We start from the raw sequence: 5,639 nt of genomic DNA on the forward strand, positions 1-5,639 counted from the left end.
GTACACGAAATCCTCTGCGGGAGAGCCCATCTGCATTATATTTAGTTCAGCCTTGCATCTCAATCAACCAATTAGTGTGGGGAGGTGTGGGAAAGGGAAAGAAAATACCAGTACAGCCAAGTGACTAAATAAAACCTGCTCTCAACCCTCATAATTTTATCCCCAGGAAGAATTTAGATGACTTCTATGCGGAAAATCCTGCATTGAACATTTATTAAAGAAAATCAAATGTAAAGCAAGAAAAATAATGGAACAATGAACGATTGGTAATAAATATATGGTAGCTGAAGGAAACTGGACTTTGGGTGGTAAACACACAATAGAATATACAGATGTCAAATTATAATGTACACCTGAAAATTATATAATTATATTAACCAATGTTACCCAAGAAATTTAATTTTAAAAAGGTAAAACAAAAAAAATACAGTAAGAATAAAACAAATAAATGGTGGGAAAAAAAGACTAAACTGTCAGTATTTGCATACAATAAACCTGTGACTAAAGAAAATTCAAAATAATCTACTGTCAAATGAATTTAAAGCAATAGTTTAGCAAATAGCTGGATACAAGACTCATTTTAAAACATTATGTAGACCAGGAAAACTTTTTCAATATATTTAATTACGCTGATTATTACAGCATAAAAAATATTATTATCTAGAAATAAGGCCTACAAAAGATACACAAGATTTCTTAAAGGAAAACAATAAAATTTTATAAGAAATATTAAAAGATTCCTAAATAAAAAAAAGGATACATTTTGTGCATGGATTGGAAGACTCAGTCTTATAAAGATGATATTTATCTCAAGTGAATTTATAGATTTCATTCATGTCAATTAAAATTCCTTCAGTTTTTTTATTATTTAAAACTTTAAAAGCTGATTCTAAAATTTAATAGAAGTACAAAGAGCAAAGATTAACCAAACTACTCTTGTGGAAATAAATATCATGAAAAATTTTGTTCTGCTAAATATCAAGATACTAAATGAAACTGTGGTAATTATATACTGAGTTATTAGCCCAGACGTAGGAAAATAGATAGCATAATATATCCCAAAATAAGTTTCATGCATATATTTACACTAAATTTATGACTAAGGTGGCACTGTAGATCACTGGGGAAACAATGCTTTTGTTAATAAGTGGTGTTCTAATAAGTAAGTAACTGTAGGGGAGAAGAGAGAAAGTTGGACGTATGTTTCACACCATATACAAACTAAACCTAGATGAATTAAAGACCTGAATATGAAATGCAATAATACAAATACATTAAAAGATAAAATAAGAGAACAACTTCATGACTTTGGCATTGTAAAGGATTTCTTAAACAAATTATTAAAAACACTAACTATAAAGAGAAAAGATTGATAAAGTCAACTTCATTAAAATAAACAACTTCTGTCCATCAAAAAAAATCATTAAGGAAGTTAAAAAAACAAACCACAAAGTACAAACAACTATCTGCAAAACACATACTCACAATAGGCTTGATTCACAATATATTTTTGTACCTTAAAAGATATTTTAAAAAGATACAGAAAAAAGAAGAAAATATCTAAATAGATATTTCAATAAAGAGTAAATACCAGTGGACAATAAACATGCAGAATTGCTCATCCTCATTAGTAATCAGAGAAATGCAAGTTAAAAATATGGTGAAATGCCACTACGTACTCATAAGATAGGGAAACAGAAGTAAGTCTTAAATGCCAAAAGCTGCCAAGAATTGGGTTCACTTATAAATCACTTGTGGGAGTGCACATAGACACAAACAATTTGAATAACGGTCAGATATTCTGTTGTAAAGCTGAAGAAATGCATACCCTTTTGACTCACCAATTCCAACTTAAGTATATAGTTTTAAAAAATGCAGGCTAATATGCTCCGAGATATATGAAAAAAAAAAATGGAAGCAACCCAAAAGTGCATCCACCTTGGAATGGGTAAGTACATTGTTGCACCCTCATGAAATAGAATCTACTAAACAACAATGAAAATGGATGGACAACATGAAATATTTATGACAGATCTTCTCAAATGTAATATTGAACAAAAGCAAGATGATGCAACACTTATAGAACATTTAAAGGAGGAAATAATAATCTACATTGTTTAAGGATACATTCATATATGTTAAACCCCTGACAAAAAGCAATAACATTAACATTAAGAGAGTCATAATAATGCTGCTTCTGAGAAGTAAAAGTGGGTGTAATTAGAAAGAGGCACGTGGGAGTCTTTTAGGGTTCTGGTAATATATAGTCATTTTTAACGGGGTTATTAATTATTTAGATATTTTTTATAACTTTTGTTAAATTTTATACATATGCTTAATCTAATACCTATATTTCAATATAACTAATGTAAAAAAAATGTGGACTAATAATACCCTAAAGTCATCAAGGTGCATGTGTATGTGTGTTTTAGAAAGATTAAGTTGAAGTGTTTGTGTAAAGATATTACTACAGAATTTGGAAATTAGTGGGTACAAAACAAAATTGATTTCCTTGTTTTTTCATCCTTCTCATAGCCCTGTTCACCATCAATACCGATTCAAGTTTGTACATAAATACAAAATTAATGGCAGTCATTACCTGTCTTCATCCTATGAGGGTTCTCATCTTAGACATCACAATGTTATCTCAGTGAACCACTGCTTACACTGCAGGAATGGAGAATTGTGCTCCTCAGATAGTGAAGCTACAGAGACTACAGCTGTCTTGAATTCTTTCAACCCTGAGTTCGATAGTACATGAACACCGCTTGGACCAGAAAGTTCCTAGGGTGGAAAATCTTTTTAACTTACTCTCCGAGGTTTCTTAATGCTTCTCGAGTGGTCTCATATGCATTTTCCCTTTTGTTTGTTTGTTTGTTTGTTTGTTTGTTTGTTTGTTTGTTTGTATATTAAAATATAGTTGGCATATAATATTATATTAGTTTCAGGAATACAGCACATTAATTTGATGTTTATATATCTTAGTGTGATGTGAACACCACACTAAGTTTGGTAACCATCTGTCACTGTGCAAAGTTACTGCCATTTATCACAACACAAATGAACCTAGACATTATTATAAGTGAAATAAGTCAGACAGAGAAAGATGAATACCACATAATTTCACTTATATGTAAAAATTTTTAATTAAAAAAAAGAAAAAGAAAATCAAAACCACAATGAGATACCATCTCACACCTGTTAGAATAGCTATAATCAACAGGACAAGTAATAACAAATGCTGGAGAGGATGTAGAGAAATAGGAACCCTCGTACACTGCTGGTGGAACTGCAAATTGGTACAGCCGCTATGGAAAACCGTGGAGTTTCCTCAAAACACTAAGAATTGATCTACCACATGATCCAGCAATCCCTCTACTGGGTATTTACCCCAAAGACTTGAAAATTCATATCCAAAAAACATTTAAACACTGATGATAATAGCAGCATTATTCACGGTGGCCAGGACATGGAAGCAACTGAAGTGTCCTACAATAGATTATTGGCTAAAGAAGCTGTGGTACAATGGAATATTACTCAGCCATAAGAAGAGATGAAATACTGCTATTTGCAACAACATGGACGAACCTTGAAATAATCATACTGAGCGAAATAAGACAGAAAAAGTTGAAAATCACATGACATCACTTATATGTGAGCTATAAACCTAAAAGCAACAAATGAACAGGACAAACAAACAGAAACTCATGGACATAGACTATAGACTAGTGGTTACCAGAGGACAGTGGGTGAAGGAGGAGCGGGGAGGTAAATGGGGGGAAAAGATTTTAATCATTTCTTCAATTAAAATAATTAATTAATTAATTTTAAAAATAAATAAATTTTATATATATATTTTTTTTCTTTTTAAGAGAGAGACTCATAGAAACAAAGAGCTGCTGGCTACCAGAGGGGAGGGGGATGGAGGGATGGGTAAGAAAAGATGAAGGGGAATATAATCAATAATAGTGTGATAACTTTGTCTTGCATTAGGTATAGAAATGTACTTTCTCTTTTTCTTCCAACTCTGAGTTCCCAGTCTTTTCCCTCAGAGAAATTACCCTCTCTTCAACTGCAGGGATTTGAAAAAGGAAATCTAGCAAAATTCTTTTTCCTGAGGAGGAGAAAACTGGAATGTCATAGGAGCCCTTCCAAATTCTCCCTGGGATTTGGTCAGAGTGCAACACACCTGACCCTAAGCTCCAGAGCACCCAAGCAATTAATTCTCAGATCTGGGGTCTCTGAAGATTAGCTCTCCAGCACTTACTTGGAACACCTCTGCAGTGAGCCATGGGAGTCCTCAGCACCATGAGAATAACCATCACAATTCCAGCTACAGTCCAAGGGTTCCTGAGAATTGTCACAGTCATCTTTACACACTTAAAACAGAAACAATTTAACAAAAGCATTGGCAATCAGCACAGCTACCACCAAGTAACCTGATGTTTCATTTTTCAGAAAATAAAAATGAGGAAACCTTCTATGAATTTTAGGATTGGACAGTTCCTAGGGAAAAAGCCAATCAACCCGATAACTTAAGTTCTCATTTGTCTCTGGGCAAAAACTTTAAAAAAAAGTCCCCAAGCAAAAAAAAAAAAAAAAAAAAATTCATGGACCATCTACTTGGTGTCCAGCACTCACTAGGTCATCACCAAATATCACTGAATTTGGTGATACACTGAAAATATGTATGGAGGTTTCAGGAACCAGAAGAAGAATGTGACGTGGAGTATTTCATCCTAGGACATTTATTTAAATTCTCTGGTTCTTATATTTAGGGATCAACAGAAGGAGATGGAACGATATTCCCTGGGAGAGAAGATAATTGTCTAAAACCTGTTCACCTCCTTCCTTGACTTAGCACTGAGACACCATGGGGTATAATGTAAAAGGCAACCGATTTTGAGAAAAATGTACTTGTATCACCGACAATTTATAAACTTTGTGGCCTACAAGAAATTACATAATCTCTATTGGCCTCAGTCTTCTTTAAAGTGTAGATAGTATCAGCTTACTAGGGTTACTATTAAGATAAAATAAATCATGTATATGACATGTTAATTGCAGATCCTGGTGAAGAGTTAGAACTGAAGAGGCAGTAGTTGATTTTCCCCAGAAATCAGCTCCGTTGTACACTCTTGGAACAAAATAGAGACTTTGAGAAGTAGATAGCTGAGTAAAGGCTCATTGGGTTATTTAGTCAGCTATTTGCATTCTCAACACACACGTCTTACATAACCAATATTCAGAGGATGCTCTCAAAAAAAGAAAATTAGTTTCCCAGGGATGTCTTGGTAACTCAAAGGATATTGATAACCCCAGTTACTACAGTAACAACAGGGAGATAAAACAGGAAGTAAAGGGGTTAAAATGAAGGTTAATAGGAGCTCTTAGAAATAGAAACCCAGAGAAAGACAGACACATTATTATTATAATTATTAATGTTATTATTTGTATTGGTATAATAAAATAACTATTATTTTTAGACCCACTATATGCCATATACTGCAGTATACATTAAAATATATTATCTCATGTAATCTTATCAACAAATTGTGAGGTAATTGTTCTTACCTAAATTTTCAGATAAGAACCCCACTCTTCAGTTTGAGCAACTTGCCCAAAATCACAGCTTAATT

Source organism: Pteropus vampyrus, unplaced genomic scaffold (genome assembly GCF_000151845.1).
Source record: "Pteropus vampyrus isolate Shadow unplaced genomic scaffold, Pvam_2.0 Scaffold225, whole genome shotgun sequence".
NCBI lineage: Eukaryota > Metazoa > Chordata > Mammalia > Chiroptera > Pteropodidae > Pteropus > Pteropus vampyrus.